The sequence below is a fragment of the Cetorhinus maximus genome, chromosome 15 (assembly GCF_964194155.1).
Source record: "Cetorhinus maximus chromosome 15, sCetMax3.hap1.1, whole genome shotgun sequence".
In the NCBI taxonomy this organism is placed as follows: Eukaryota; Metazoa; Chordata; class Chondrichthyes; order Lamniformes; family Cetorhinidae; genus Cetorhinus; species Cetorhinus maximus.
In genome coordinates, this window is record NC_135893.1 from 91,604,553 (window position 1) to 91,622,144 (window position 17,592).

At 43.4% G+C, this 17,592-nt stretch overlaps 1 protein-coding gene across 1 annotated transcript in view; it reads right to left on the reverse strand.

Moving 5' to 3' along the window:
• The window catches only part of cacna1ha (calcium channel, voltage-dependent, T type, alpha 1H subunit a), a 610,320-nt gene that overhangs the window by 402,362 nt on the left and 190,366 nt on the right, over positions 1–17,592 (reverse strand). The gene's annotated exons all lie outside the window — the stretch shown is intronic.

The window sequence follows — 17,592 nt, forward strand, 5'->3', positions numbered from 1 at the left end:
TTGAAATGGAGCAGCCAAATGAACTCTCATTCCTTGATGTATTAGTTGAGAAATCTTCCAGGGGGTTCTCCACCATGGTCTACTGCAAGCCTACCTTCAATGGCCAATATACATGTTGGGATTCTTACAGTTCCACACACTATAATATTGGCCTTATCGGCAACCTCATAAATAGGGACCAAGCCATTTTCTCACCATGCAAACATGAAAGGGCGCATCAAAGCCATCCTGCAGTAATGATTGCAGATCATTTTGTGCTGTATATCGCGCTAACTCATGAACAGGCCTAATGCTGTCGCTTTCAGCCCTGAAAAGTGCCCAGTTGACCTCAGATTACCCTGGAAGGGAAAGGTATCTCAAAATTTGAGCAACAGGTGAAACCAGCTGTTTCATGCTGCTACCATGCAGTAGCAACACGAGTGGTATTTGCCACTAACAGGATACCGTCTATCACACAAATGGGTAATGTGGTATGTCAATTTCAGTGCCAGTGTGATGCTTGGGATGTAGGCCATATGTTTTAAACACTGGCGAATTGTATCAAACAGCATTTCCCTTCCGCTGTTCGCAATGGGCAAGGCACAGATCATACACAACCAGCCCGTGCTTGCAAACTCAAAACAGTGTCCAATATTAGACATTAGATTATTAGTTAGGATCGCAGTGTGGTGTATTTGCATGTACTGGAAGCAACATATATTAATACACAGGGCCCTGTTCTTTGAAGACAGGAAGAACATATACACGCATTACACCTATTCCAGCTAAACAAAATAATTGACAACCATTTGCTGGTTCATTCCTCAGAACAATGCCTTGACCAATCAGAGTCAAGCTGCCTGGTTTAATTTTCAAACAATGCTTGGCAGTTAATTGTCAGTCACCATCAACTGGTGCATTCTCCATGGCAACACCTCTACCAATCAGAGTCCACTTGCCAGCCAATCAGCACCCTCTTCTCATACAGTATGAATTGCTGTTCCTCTTTCATTTAGTATTCTTGTGAATTGTCCTGATGAGTGCAAGATGAAAAGCTTCAACAAAAATGTCTCTTTCTTTTAAAATCAGTGATCTGCAGGGAGTTTAAAGTTGATATTTTGCTGGAAGAAATTCGAAACAGGAGGAACCAGTTGTTTGGGATTGGGGACAAGAGATTACTGGAACAGAAATTCAAGGCCATGTTGACAAAGATTGCAGTGGTAATCATGTTCTCATTGGTCATAATTTCAAGATTCTTCTCCAGCGTCAAAAGATATGTAATGACCTTACTAAAACAGGAAAGGGAATGTATTTTTATACTTCTTGACTGTGCTTTGCAAGAGTGTTAAATGATCTTTCTTTAATTAACAGTGAAAGCTAAGACAGAATTTTCTGTCTGGAGTTGGGACCCCAGCATTGAAGTTAAATGCAGGTCCCAACCTTACATTGTGTTGGGAACAATCTCCCAAAACCTTTTTTGCAGAATTGGCCACTTAGTGGCCAGGGAGCACACTCCCATTATGGACAGCAGGCAGATTCCCAAGGCTGAAGGGCCAATAGAAGACCATCCAGTGATGACACCTTAGCAGCACCACTATCTGAGGTGGGAGCTGACAATGCCTGCACAGAAACAGACAGACAGAGAGAGTGTCTCACTTTGGAATTTACACTCCCAGCTGGTGGGTTTAAAGGCAAGGGGACTCATAGAATCCAATGCATGGTCTTCCCACCGTCTACCACCCGCCCATGACCTGTATGAAATTTTACAGGGGGTGGTGGAGGTGTCAGGCAACCAGCTTGCTCTTGGACCAATTGAGGCCCTTAAGTAGCCAATTAATAGGGATGGGCAGGAACCACAACGTCTGTAAAATCCAGCCCCATGTCAAAAAACAAATAATTTCACAAAGGCCACAACTGCCTAGCATGGCCAAGGGCAATCCTTCTACTGGGGATGTGGAAGTTGATGTGGAAGAAGGACCTTAATAGCCATTTTAATTACTTCAAATGTAATGACCTGACTAAAACAGGATAATTGTTCTATCTCCAATTCAGCCTTCCCAGAAACGGATTGGAGTTGGAATGGTGCCATCACATTGGCAAGCTGGCCGGCACCACTAAATTACATGCCCTCCCACCTCAGTTTTTGCCCCCATCAGCCTCCTACAACCTTGTCCCAAGTCTATTTGTCCTCATTGTGATTTAAGCATAAGTTGCACATCATAATCATCATTAACCTACAGAAATTACAACACTAAGATCAACCCTCCCTTTTGGAGTGATGTACATCAAGGTATCTCATCTGCCAGCACCTCAGCAGTGAAACTTCCAGACCCTGTGTGAAGCTGACTCAGGATGCTATTTGCAGAATATGTCACACTGCCCAACTGTCCGGCAACTTCTCTTTTTATGGCGGCATGAAGACATTTCATTTGTCTTTAACCTTAGTTCTAATACAATTTGTTTTGTCTTTAAAGGACAACAACAGCAAATAAATCAAATTACAGGTATTTATTAACGTTTATATTAAAGTAAATTTACTGATTAATTGAGGGGAACACAAAAATTATTCCAAAGATGAAGTACCATGTTAATTCCGGTGGATAACCGGCTCTGAAAAGTTAATTTTCTGCCTGCAGAGACAAAGGAGGCCATGGTGTTTTTAAGCTGCCTGTCGACTTCTCCATTCATTCTGGGAAGGAAGAAGGTGCAGAGTGGCTGTTAGCAGGGAAAGATCAGGTAGCCTAGGAAATGTGGATGGTCAGGGTTTCAGGTGGGTCTTCGGAGATGGTAGAGGGAGGCAGAATCCAGGGGAGGGGAAACCATGACTTTCCTTTCAGGGTCTGAAGGAGCATTCTTGGTGGCCCCATGAAGCACATTTTTTGACTTAGCTGGAGGGTCTCTTTAACCTTCCCACCAGCTGCCAACATGGATCAGCTTCACAAATGGGTAGGGTTAAAATTACACCTGTGTCTCCTGCCAATTTAAGATAGTCACCAACACCCATCTGCGCATGTGCACCTGTTTGCGCATCCGCAGAACACCTAAAGCTGAATTTTGCACATATTTAAACTGCCACTCAGAATTTGAGGTTAGATAAACCATGATCTATATATTTAGTTCTCATTCAATTTTTAAAAAATTGGTGCAGGTTTTTTGTGTTCCTAACTTAGGCATATTGAATCATCTAAGTACAGAGCATTGAGAAAAAATGGGTGAGGATGATCACAAACCCATAAGGGAGCCAGCCAATTTCTCAACCCATTTTTAATCTCTGTGGCTGTGTCCAGGTGTTTCAGTAGCTTCTGAAGCAGAAACATGAAAATCTGCTCTATTGCATTTTAAAGGGAGTTTAAAGTCTCCAGCCTTCAAGTACATGCTCGTTTGTTTGAAATAGGTGCATGCCATAGAAAAAGATAAAGCTAAAGGAAATTACCCAGACAACATTGGGTATTGTATTTTGTTCTGAATAAAATAGCCCTTGCTCGTTTGAAAATCCTTAAAAACACGAGAAACTAAATGGAGAGGATAAGTAGAGTTCTGATCGCTGTCGCTCACGATGACATCACAGAGTGAAGCAGTACAGCTGTGCATGTACTACGTTGGCAGCAAATGCAGCCTTAAAATTAACTCCAATTTGAAATATTGAGACAATGGTTCATTCCAATGCAATATAGACCATATATGCTTATTAATCTATGAAGCCTCTTGACAGATGTGAGTAGCTATGATAACACTTCCGAGGAAAGCAAGCTGAATGCATACTGACTTCTAAAGCCAATTAATTGATAATGTCAGGACTTCCGTGACCAATTTTGTTCTGCATATGATATTCCTATAAGCCAAAAGGTCAGCAAGCATCTCCACAAAATATCTGGCTCCTGTGAACTACAAAATTAGGCTTCTAACGCAAGCTTTCCATAATACAGTATATGACAATATAGGAGAATTACTACAAGCTGCACCTTTACTAATTAAAATTACCTTCACGTTCCTTTGAAGATTTCGCATTAAACATCAGCTCATGATCTGATTTGTTCACAAGCTCTGCCTCTGCATACATTTAGCTCCTGCTCAATCCCTTGCTTGACTCCATCAGCTTGACCTTAACTTTCTTTGAAAACTTAAAATCAAACATCAGCTCATGATTTGATTTGCTTACAAACTCTGCCTCCACATACATTTAACTCCTGCTCAATTCCTCGTTTGACTCCATTAACCCAACTTTACTTGCCAACCTAGATTGTCATCTTATTTACCAGACCTGCCAATCACGGTATATCCAATATACTCCAATATCCAAGCCTTAGTCTGCACATCCTTCACAGTAAGACACCTACATCTCAAATAAAAGTCAGCTAAAGTTCAATATCACATGGCACCAAGGATCATCTCAAGTTCAAGCTACAGTACCAAAAAGTTTTCCAAAAATATTAGAAAGTTTTTTTAACATAACGCCCCCTAGTAATAGGCACAAATGTTAAAACACCTGTTAGCTGATATGTTAACGTAGATCATGGGTTGAGTCAAAAAGTTCAAATATGTTTCAGTTGTCACAAGTATTAACAGCTGGTGAGAGGGATAGGCCTGATGTTTATTTTATGATTCCCAAAAGAGGGTATATGTGACCAGCTCTAACACACAAAAAAAATGTCTTTCTAGAATGAATTTAGACCTTCAGAATCAGTAAATGCAGCAATTTTGAAGACATACTTGTAACCAACCACCTTTAATAAAAGCAATATTAGCACCTTTCCATCTACAAAAGATGATGGGCATGCAAGCAAACAATCCATTTCAAATGGGGTGTCTTCATATGACGTACCTATGCTGATGGCTGACGAGGTCAATCCTTGAGAGGCAGGCTCTGCCGCAAGTGCTGCACATGAAGTTTCCAAGTTGTTGTGGATTGTTGTTTTCGGTGTTAGTGCCTGTTGCCAAGCTGCTGTAACCACTTGTCATCCTGTTGGTACATGCCAGTCTATAAGAGGTGTAGCCATTTTCCTCTATCATAAGCTAGTGATTCCCAGGTGCAATAATCAACTTTTACGGCCTTCATGTCATGCTCTCAAGCATCCTTGCAGTGGAGCTTTGGGTGTCCCACTGGTTGGCTGGCCCCCCGGCTAACTCACTATGCAGAAAATCCTTGGGTGTGCGACCATCCTGCCGACATGCCCGAGCCAACAAAGCTGCCTCTACTTGATGAGCACTAACATACTTGGAAGCCCTGCCTTTGAGAGGACTGCTGCAATCATGATTTGGTCCTGCCGAGATATACCTACAATACGCTACAGGCAGTAAGATGGAAATTGTTGAGCTTCATTTTTTTTGATAGCTGTAAGTCACAGATCATTTCAGCACAGAGCTCAGAAGGATGCATTCAGCCTGTCCTGTCTGTATCAGTTCTCCAAATAAGCAATTCACCTAGTGCCATCCTCACCTTCACTGTGCAACCTTGTATGATCTTCCTTTTCAGGCAACAATACAATTCCCTTTTGAATGCTTCAATTGACTCTGCCCCCACCAAATTCTCAGGCTGTGCATTCCAGATCCTAAACATCCACTGTGTTAAAAATTGTTTCCTCATGTCGCCAATGCTTCTTTGGCCAATTATCTTAAGTCTGTGCTCTTTTGTTCCCATCCTTCCACCAGTGGGAACAGATTTTCCCGATCTACTCTGTCCAGACCCCTCATAATTTTGTATACCTCTATCAAATCTCTCAGCCTTCTCTTCAAGTAAAAGTCCCAATTTCTCCATTCTATCTACATAACTGAAATTCCTCATCCCTGGAACCATTCTCATGAATCTTTTCCACACACTCTCTAATGCCTTCACATCTTTCTTAAAGTGTAGTACCCAGATCTGGACAGAATACTTCAGTTGCTTTCCCTATACATGTTGTTATGACCACAGCTGATGTTAATTGCTATACAAACCAAATTCCAGAGGGAAACTTGGGATACAGGCCATAGCCTTTTCTCTTGTGTTCTGAAAATGAGAAGACGATGCACTGACCTTAGCAGCAAGAAGCCCAATAATACTTTTTGGCTTTTAAAAATTATAAGTAAAAGGTTTATTGACAAGAATAAAAGAAAACTTAAGCACACAAGATTACAGTTGCACAGTTAAACTTAGTCTTACAAAACATTCCCCCAAAAAGATTCTCTGCTTGGCCAGACCCACAAGTAAACATCTTCAAGGCAACACTCCCTTATAGATGTTTAACTATAAAAATCCAGTAATATTACCCAAGGCAAACTGCTGTAGCTTTAATAAAGGCATACCACATGACCTGAAACTCTCTTCCACTCAACTGTGGAAATCCAAACTTCAGAATAAAACTGTTTTTTGCAGCCCAAGACTTTTCTGGCTTGACTGGATGGCTGATTCAAACTGCATCTTCTCCCAGCCCAGAGCCACAGTTCAGCAGCTACATCTCACTGTTCCAACTCAACAGCAACTCTGTTTCCCCTTTCTTCTCAGATTCCATTGTTCTCACGCCTCTTTGAAACTCAAATCCTTCCAAATATAAGATCTTTCATGTTTCCATCTTGTCTTTGCTTTTGCGTCAATAAAAGATAATATCCCCACTTCTGTTTACCTATGGAACTCCTGCAAGATGCAAACATGTTTCTTGTTACCTCTGACTTCCCCTTGAGATTCAAACAAACACTTCACTTATCTAAAAATGCAAATATTAGATCCAACCTATTTACTTATATGTCAATCCTAACACCTCTATCCTTTTCATGCTGGAGCCTGGGTTGGATGTTGCCGGGGCTGGAGCATTTCAGCTATGAAGAGAGACTAGATAGGCTGGGATTGTTTTCCTTAGAGCAGAGAAGGCTGAGGGGGAGACCAAATTGAGGTGTACAAAATTATGAGGGGTCTAGATAGGGTAGATAGGAAGAAACTTTTCCCCTTAGTGGAGGGGTCAATAACCAGGGGGCATAGATTTAAGGTAAGGGGCAGAAGGCTTAGAGGGAATTTGAGGAAAAAGTTTTTCACCCAAAGGGTGGGGGGTTTCTGGAACTCACTGCCTGAAAGGGGGGTAGAGGCAGGAACCATCACAACATTTAAGTATTTAGATGAACACTTGAAATGCCATAGCATACAAGGGTACGGGCCAAGTGCTGGAAAATGGGATTAGAGTAGATAGGGGTTTGATGACCAGCACGGACATGATGGGCCAAAGGGCCTCTTTCCCTGCTGTAAAACTCTATGACTCTTATGTTTTAAACCACCCAGACAACCTGTCTCCTATTAATCGCTGCCCAACTTAATTAAATCTCTCTCTCTCTCTCACACACACACACAAACACACCCTTCTTCACAGAATAACAATATTCCCAAAACTATTTTTTAAATAACATCCATTTCTCACAGTGTATTGGTTTCTACATCAAGGGACAGATCGTCTGTCACTGTGGACCTAAGGTAGCAGAGTTTGCTAACCACTTCAAGTGGGGTGTTATTTAGTGTGATTAGGGGCAGAGATGCAATACCTTGTTGCATGACCATGGTTTTCTTGATGCTTATAGTCAGGGAGAACAAGTTACAGGCATGATGAGACAGTCCATGAGACTTTGTAGCCGAGGTTCCATGTGGGCGACTAGCGTAGCATCATCAGCGTAGAGGAGTTCTCCAATCAGGACACAATGCATTTTTTGTCTTCGATTTCAATCTCGATAGATTGTAGAGCTTGCCATCTAACCTGCTGTGTAAGTAGACTCTTTCTGTAACTGCAGGGAAGGCAAAGGTCAGGACCATGGAAAAAAAGATGCCAAACAGAGTAGGGGCTTGGACAAGGTCCTGCTTCATTCCACCCATCACTTTGAACCTATATGAAGTAGAGCCAGCAAACTGTACATTGCAGTGCATGTTGTTATAGAAGGAGCAAATGAGAATGAGGAGCTTTGGTGGACAGCCAATTTTCCACAAAATCTTGTAGCGTCCTCATCTGTTGATGGTGTTGAATGACTTAGTGAGAACTACAAAAGTAAGGTAAAGAAATATACCCTGTTCCTTATAATTTTCTTGTAGCTGGCGTATGGAGAATACCATGTCCACAGTAGATCTGCCAGCACGGAAACCACATTGTGCTTCCGGGTTCCGCGTATCATGGTACCATTATAGATGGTACACAGAAGTGAAATAACTAAATATTGAGGAGTTGCTTAGGTTATGATGCAAACTCATTATCCTGCAGCCAATTCCAGAACCAATAAATAAGTTATTGGAACTGAATTCTAAGATATTTCAGCCCTGATTTTCTTAAGCGGAAACATTCTACGACAGGTTTGGAATTCCCCAGTCAGACAAGTGTTGGCTTATTGGCAAGCTGAAGTGAATGAAAATTATCTCATTCTCTTTTTCTTCCCTTTGCTCCCAAAGGGGTTCTGCTTGGGTATGGTTTTATGGATGCCAACAGCTCTCTAATACCTGCATGCATAAGCTTAGGCAGTGACTTTTGGGAAGGTTACTCGCCATAGTCAGCACACTCAAGCCCAATTCTGACCTGTCCAAATATTAGGTGTCACTGGATAAGTATCACAGACACTAACATTAAACTGTAGCTCCATTATCATGGATAAAATCAGATAACTGAGAAATCAAAGGGATTTTAAATTCCAATGGATTTTTGTAAGAAACTACTAGCTTCAATTAGATTCTGCCCACCCATAGCAGAATAAGGCCACATAATTTTAGTTGCAAGGCCTCACTAACAGCTGATCTCCCACCATTCCAGACAGAATAATTTCTTGCCTGAAGAAATTCTGCCCACCAACACTCATATAGGTATGGGGACTGGGGTTCTGTGGAGGTCTTGGGTTATGGAAAAGGTGGAGGGGTAAGAATCCAGAGCAAAGGAGGTAGTGCAGTGGATGTTGTCTGCATGGATTTTAGTAAGGCACCTGACAAGGTCCCACATGGCAGACTGGTCAGAAAAGTAAAAGCCCATGGGATACAGGAGAATGTGGCAATTTGGATCCAAAATTGGGTGAGCAACAGAAAACAACAGGGGCAGAATTTTGCCCTTGGTGAGCGGGCAGGCCCCACCGGCTTGGCAGTGGGCGGGCAGCCAATCGCCGCCATCGAAGTGCGCCCCGCCGCCATTTTAAGTGGGCGGGCCAATTAAGGCCCGCCCAGCGGGTTGCCCGACAGTGTGTGCTTCCTGTGCAGGGGGGAGGAGGGATTCCCCAACTGTCAAAGTGCGCACTTTCATGCATGCGCACAAAAGAGCGCACATCTCCCTGAGACTAAGTGCTGTCTCAGGGAGATCACTGACAGCGCTTCAAAGTTTAAAAATAGAATAGTAAAAAATTATTAACATGTCCCCCTCATGTGACAATGTCACACGAGATGGGACATGTTAATAAATATGACTTAAACTTTAATAAACTTTTTAAAAACAGACATGAAACCTCATCCCGCCAGTGGATGAGGTTTCATGTTTTTTCAGAAGCCCGCTGGGGCTCCTGGCCTGCCCGCCAGCCTTAAGGTTGGACAGGCAGGGCCTTTACTTGTCTTAATTATCCTGTCAATGGCCTCAATTGGCCATTGACAGGTCGGCAGGCGGACAGCTGATTTGGCTGTCAGCCCACCTTCCTGAATATTTAAATGGCGCAGGTGACGTCGGGGGTTCTGCCCGACGTCATCCCGCGTCATTTTCGCATCGGCAAGCAGGCCCTGACCCCAACTCGCCGACAGAAAAATTCTGGCCCAGGTAATGGTCGATGGATGTTTTTGTGAATGGGAAACGGTTCCCAGTGGCATTCCACAGGGCTCAGTGTTGGGTATCTTGCTGTTTGTGGTATATTTGAATGATTTGGACTTAATTTATAGGAGGCATGATTGGGAAATTTGCAGATGACACAAAAACTGACCATGTAGTTGATTGTGAAGAGGATAACTTTCGACTCCAGAATGATATCAATGGTTTGGATGAGTGGGCAGAAAAGTGGCAAATGGAAGTCAATCCTGAGAAGTTGAGGTAATGCATCTGAGAAGGGCAAACAAAGTTAGGGAATACGCAACAGACGAGAGGATATTGAGAGGGGTAGATGAAATGAGAGACCTTGGAGCGCGTGTCCACAAGTCCCTGAAGGTGGCAGGACAGGTAGATAAGGTGGTAAGGAAAGCATATGGAATGTTTCCTTTATTGGACAAGGTATACAATACAAAAGCAGGGATGGAATGCTGGAACTGTATGAAATGCTGGTAAGGCCACAGCTGGAATTGTGTGTACAGTTATGGTCACCACATTACAGAAAGGGCATAATTACTCTAGAGAGAGTACAGAGGACATTTACAAGAATGTTGCCAGGGTTGAAAATTGCAGCTATGAGGAAAGATTTGATAGGATAGGGTTGTTTTCCTTAGAACAGAGGAGGCTAAGGGGTGACTTAATTGAGGTGTAGAAGATTATGAGGCGCCTAGACAAAGTAGACAGGAATGACCTGTTTCCCCTTGCTGAGGGGTCAATTACCAGGGCGCACAGATTTAAGATGATTTGTAGAAGGATTAGAGGGGACATAAGGAAAATCTTCTTCACCTAGAGGGTGGTGGGTGTCTGGAATTTGCTGCCTGGTTTGGTGGTTGAGGCAGAAACCTCAACTCATTTAAAAGGTACCTGGATCTGCAACTGAAAAGCTGTAACCTGCAAGACCACTGATCAGGTGCTGGAAGGTGGGATTAGAATGAACAGCTAGTTTTTTTTTCATTTTTCGGCCTGCACAGACACAATGAGCTAAACGGCCTCTTTCTGTGCAGTAATTTTGCTAGGGGCAGAATCTTCAGGTGGGCGAGCGGGGGCAGGCCCCGCTCACCGACGTGTAAAATGACGCACGGTGATGTCGGACGTGCGTCCCAACGTCACCGTGCGTCATTCTGACCCTCAGTTCGGCGGGCGCGCAGCAGAGTCGGCTGCCCGCCCACCGAACTGTCAAAGACCTATTATAGCCATTTCAAAACTAATTAAAGTAATTAATTGAACTGGTGTTCAATTGAACAGGCCCAGGCGGCCTTCACATTTATCATGAAACCTTATCCATGAGCGGGAAATTTTTTTTCCTTTATTAAAATTTTTTAAAATCACAGTAATCTCCCTGAGGCAGCTCCGTGCTCAGAGGGCATTTAAGAGTCAACCACATTGTTGTGGGTCTGCAGTCACATGTAGGCCAGGCAAGGACAATAGATTTCCTTCCCTGAAGGACGTTAGTAAACCAGATGGGTTTTTACAACAATCAACACTGGTTTTAATTCCAGATTTTCATTGTGTTCCGATTCCATCATCTGCCATGGCAGGATTCAAACCTGGGTCCCCAGAGCATTATGCTGGGTCTCTGGATTACCAGTCCAGCGACAATATCACTACACCATTGCCTCCCCCTAATGTAGCAACTGAAGATACAAAAATCTCTACCTCCGTTAGAGAGTTTTGAAAAGTCACAGGCCTAAATAAGGCTGAACCATGACCAAAGTGTCACAAGAGATTCGCTCGATTTCACACTACCTTGGGTCTCGCAGCATAGCCAAACCAAGAACAGGTTAGTACCCTCTTGTACTCAATGGGCAACTGTGCAGATGAAATTATAGTTACCCTGGGGATCGATGAGGATAAAGCCACAAATGCCAAAGTCATTGATGTACTGGAGACATATTTCAATCTCAACAAAAGCATCATCATGGAATACGTAAAGTTCGATAAACATTCCCAGAGACATGGGAAAGCATTGACATATTTATCAATGAGTTGTACCGATTAGCACAAGTCTGTGAGTGCGGTAATCTGAAAGAGGAGCTACTTTGTGACAGAATAGTTATTGGAGTAAAAGGTGATGCATCATAGATAATTTGTAGTCCCGAGGCAACTTGACCCTGGCGAAGGCAATTCAGTTAAGTCAACAAGCCGAAATCAGGAGGTAAAACCGATCTGTAGTCAGGCGAGAAAGAGAGAGAGTGAGAGGGAGAGAGAGAGAGTCAGACTGAATCCCAAAGTATCAGATACAATTAAATTCCTCAGACATAAAAAAGGGAAAATAGAGAGGAGAGATGTGCAGCATGAAAAGCATTTAACGGTGGCAGCCCAGACTAACTGTTGCTGGTGCAGAAGAGAATAGCGTAGGTGCAAAACTATCCTGCCAAAGATGAGCAATCCCATTGGTGCAAAAAGATGGGGCATCTTCAGGCACTATGTCGCAGTAGAAAAAACAGGTAGAACACTCAAAGAGAAAAAGCTTTAGAAGGAAACAGAGTCCATGAAGTTGAAGATTCACAAGACATTGAGATACTTTTTAAATTTCTCCTAAGAAGAGTATGCGGGAATAATTGAAGCGAAGAGATCTTGGTAAAAGATCACAGAATACATTTTAGCTTAGATACTGGGGCAACGGTTTCGATTCTTTCAGATGCAGAACCATCATTAAACCAGCAACTTCTTCAACCATTCTACAAAAAGCTACACGGATCAGGAAAAACAAAGCTGAAGGTTGTGGGAGTAGTTAACGGCTACTTTAAAGCGGAGAGAAAATAATTATTGAAGTTCTGTATGTAATTCAAGAACTGTTATTCACTTCTAAGCAGAAAGGCATGTATGGAATTGGATCTAATCCACAGAATAGAAGAAATAAAGAATGGTGAAGGTCAATTAGGAGACTTCAGAGCAGAGTTTCTGAAGTTATTTACAGGACTGGAAGAACTAAAAACAGTGTATCGTATAACACTAAGCCCAGGAGCAAAACCAATATGCTTACATACACCCAAAAATGTTCCACACTCTTTGGGCAGAATTTTGCCGTGGGTGAGCAGGGGGCTTAAAATGACGCGGGATGATGTCAGGCGGAACCCCCAACGTCACCCCAGCCCATTTAAATTTTCAGGAAGGCAGGCCCACAGCAAAATCAGCTGCGGGCCCGCCGACCTGTCAATGGCCACCTCCTGCCACGCCTGCCTGGTCATGTGGGGGCCCTCCTCCTCTCATCCTCCGAAAACACCTCCCGATGGTTTAACACCTCTTTGAGGAGGGCAGCAAGGCAGGCATCGGAGAACCGAGGGGCACATTGGCCCCCCGCTGGTCTACCCTGCAGCCTGCCCCCCTCCTCTGCCCTGACCTCCTCTGGAGCCCGCTCTCTGGCTATGGTGAACAGCCTAAAGGGTGCTGCCTGGCCTCTCTTTATACAAACTGCCGGTTCCCCATTGGAACCAGCGGTCTGTGCACGCCTGCCGCACATTTGAATTTCCCGCTATACATGGGAGCCTGAAACACGCTGGGCAGGCCTTAATTTGCCCGCCCGCGCAAAATGGCAGCGCGGCCAGTTTCGCCGGCGAAGATCAGCTACACACCCACCGCCTATTCGGTTGGGCCCACTCGCCCGACAAACATAAAATTCTGCCCATATTCTTATGGAACCTGAAGATAAAAGCAAAATACTGCAGATGCTGGAAATCTGAAATAAAAACAGAAAATGCTGGAAAAACTCAGCAGGTGTTGCAGCATCTATGGAAAGAGAAACAGAGTTAACGTTTTGAGTCTGTATGACTCTGACAGACTTGAAATGATACCTCCATTACTTTCTCCACAAACGTTGCCAGACCTTCTGAGTTTTTCCAGCATTGTTTTTCTTTCATATGGAACCATTTGACTTCAGAAACGCTACCACCCCAAGCACAAATTCGGTGGCTCTTTTGACTCCTTGAGTCAATGTCTTTCTTTATTTCTTTGGAAATAAAGGGCAGAATTTTCTGCCTGTCGGGCGGGTGGGCCTGACCCAATCTCTGGCGGGCAGGGAGCCGATCATCGCCAGAGAAGCGGGCCCCGCCGCTATTTTACGTGGGCGGGCCAATTAAGGCCTGCCCAGCGTGACGTCCGATGGGGTGTGCGGGCGGATGGGGGTGGATTCCCCAAAAGCGAGAGTGCGCTCTTTCGCGCATGCACGCGAAAGAGTGCACATCTCCCTGAAGCAAAGTACTGCCTCAGAGAGATTGCTTACACTTTTAAAAATATGAAAAATAGAAAAAAAGAAATTCCCTAACATGCCCCCCTCATGTGACAATGTCATATCAGATGGGACATGTTCATAATTTACATAATAAGTTTATTAATCTTTTTAAAACCCTACATGAAACCTCATCCACTCAAGCTGAGCATGACATGAGAGTGAGAGCAGAGCTGAGAAGACTACAAAAGGCAGGATTGACACAACAGTAAATGTGGTTTTCACAGCCAACAATAAGTTTTCTTTATCACATTGTGAGTGCACCAGAAATAAAGGTTGATCCACTGAAGACCAGAATTTCCAGGTTCAAGGAACATTACGGATTTATAAAGGCTCAGGGGAATGGTGAACCAAGTGGCAAAATCTCTAAAAAGAAACTTAACAGAGCTCAACGAGCCACTACGCCTGTTGTTATGCCGAGACAATGAATGGTATCGGGAAGAAGCACATCAGGAATCATTCAAAAAAATCAAGGCAAGGTTGATGTCATCAGGGATATCAGCACATAATGATCTGGAGTTACCTACAATAAAAGCAGTCAATGCATCCTCCACAGGTTTGGTTGCAGTACTGTTTCAGGTACATAGAAATGGAAAACACAGTTCAGTCGCTTACGCATCACATTCATTAACAGATACAGTGAAGGGTAGTACGTAGCAATTGAAAAGCAGCCACGTGGGCATGCGAGAAATTTGCTGACTATGTCTCAGGTCTACACATTACAATCAAAACAGACCATAAACCTTGATTCACGCTATTGAATTTGAAAGAGCTTTTAACAATGCCATCAAGAGTTCAAAGGTTTGATCGATAAGGTTTGATACTCATCTATATGTTCAAGAGAAACAACAGAGTACATCCGGAGTATTATCTTGCATTGAAACAGAGAATCCAGAAAAATGCAATATTGAATTTGTGGAAGAAGTCAAGGAGTTTGCTATAATCACAGTCGATACATTACTGGGAACTACACAAAGATTGAGTGAAATCAAAGAGGGTCAAAAATCAAATGAGGAATTTAAGCAGATCAGAGAATTGAATTTTATATTAGAGGACGGCCAACATATATTTCACATAGTCCTACCTTGAGGCCACATTGCAAGAAGCGGGCACATCTGATATTGATCGATGATTTATTGATATTCAGTGATAAAACAGTAATCCAGAGAACATTGAGACTTAGATCTTACAATGCCTACATCAAGGTAATTTAGGTATTACCAAGTGCAGGGCTGGGCCTTTCTAAGTCACTAGAAGAAATTATATCCACCGCTGCACTTTGGGAACCTAATTTTAGTACTTTAGCATCTCAATATAAGCCTTGCTCGCTGGAATCGTCTCCCCACGCTGGATCATCTGGGCACATGGGTGTGATTGCATGCCGATGTGTTTCACAACCGTACATAAGCAACATGCACCTGACGAGCTGCACATCACTTGTGACTTCAAAGTTTGTTTGCCTACCTTGCTTCGGGCAGCATTCGCAGTCATCAGTGCCAGGCTTTGCAAACAGCGCCACATCACTTTTAGAGGGGCTCACGAGCAGGTCTCTACCTATCAGACCAGCCATAAGGTGGGCGTGTCTTTTCAATGGATGCAGGGCTAGGGCTTGCTTGGGGAAGGGGGAGAAGTGGTCTCAGGTAAGGGAAGAGGCTGCAGGGCGAGGGCTATGCTGGGGAAGGGAGGTCTCCCAGGGTATGCGTGGGGACACATGTTGATCTGTGCAAGTGGCCTCAAGATTGTGAGGGCTAAGGAGGCAGTCTCCAGAGGAGATGAGGCCAGATGGAGATATGAGGTTGGGTGTGAGAGGGTGAGTGCTGATATACCTTGAGCTGACAGTGAGTGAGATGCCAGTGAATATGTGATGGCCTTCTGAGTGTGTGACTTTAGGATGATGAGAGGGTTGCCTTACCCTGGCAGCACAGATGACTTCATTCATTCTCCTTCTGCACTGGATGGCATCTTCTGTGTAGCGTTGGCACTGACCACCACTACCACCACCTCCCAAGCCGGAGTGGTGACACTGATGGGCCTCCTGCAGCCAGAGGAAGGTGGGGGACATCATGGTGGGTCTCCAAAAGGCAATTTAGTGAGGATTGCTGAACTCTTCTTGGCTTTCAAGGCCATCACTTCACTGGAGCTGCCCTGGGCTGCAAGCATTGAGAACTGTGTGCGTGGCTGCAGTTTAGGTATGGCACCCAGAGTGAGGAAGCAGTGAGGTATGGCATGGCAGGTGGTCGAGACATCATATTTCCTGTGGCTACATAATTAATGAGGTGGGAAGCAGTTGATACAGTGCGAAAACCCGCCATGGCAACTAGCAGACAGAATGTCGTTTTTCATGCCTGCTATCACACTTAGTGCAATTCTGAGATGATTCCGCCCTAAGAAGCAGGTGATCCCAAGCCATCAACTAGTTTGAATTTTGCACAACAGCGTCTAGAGAGCCAATAGCAGAATGAGAGGCCTTATTCCCTACAAGTGAGAGGAGAATATGGTATTGTAGACTAATGAAGGCACCACAATGTTTATTGGTTTAAGAGGAGGTGAGAATCTCAAAAAACCAGAGGAAGGAGAGAAAAAGAGGACAAGAAGAGGACATGGAGAGAGAAAGAAATGACATTTACCTAGGCAAGCAAAATGGGGCTATATTTCCTGCAAGACTTCAAAACGCTAAAATGTTCAGAATGACTAGCAGACTGAAGCATTGGGTTTCCAGGAACAGCAGAGAACGTTGAAGTCTGAACAGAGATTGGTGGGGGGTGGGGTGGAGGGGTAGATGTAGTATAATGGAATATATTACACTAAGTCTCATAAAGGGTTAACTGTGGTCTGTGATGTCTTAGAAGGGAATGACGTGCTCATGTGATCTGAGGCACTGGGACAGGCTAAAGTGAAAGTGAGAGGAAAGCAAGCATGGTCAGACGCTTGTAAGAGAGTGTTCTCCATAATCTGTAAATATGTTCAAAGCATTTATAACTTGCAGTCTTTGGGAATCATTGAAACGACTCCAACCCAATAACACAATAATATAGATTCAAGCGATATATAATGGCAGCTAAGACACCCAGTTGATTCTAATTGCTTATCTGCTCAGTTTCCATCATACTGCAAGAGTGAAAATCAACTCCATTGGCATAAAACCATGGAATTCTGAAATGCATATACTCCAGTTTGACACTAGACTGTATACTTACCAACTGAGATACCTGGGCAGCTTAATTATTTCATTTTCAATAATTAGAGCTTTCTTTATTTAAAAATAGATCTATTAGATAAAATTTGATTAGCCAACATTGCTTCAATTTGAGAGAGCAAAGAAACTTTAGAGTAGAATTATAATTTTGGCACCCCAACACAGAGCTCCATCTGCTGGGAGTGCATACCAGGAATTCTGGTGTGAAAAACAGGATTTTCCAATAATCAAACGTTGTCAAGCCTGAACTTCTGATATGAGTTTCCAGCTCTTGAAACTCTGAGCCAACAACAAAATTTCATAAAATTTAACCAACTATTTTAAGCAGCAATTATAAACAAGCAGCAACTGGATCTGGATTAACATTATGCCATTCACCAATCTGCAAAACATTATTCATCTTGGCTTCAAATTGACGAGTA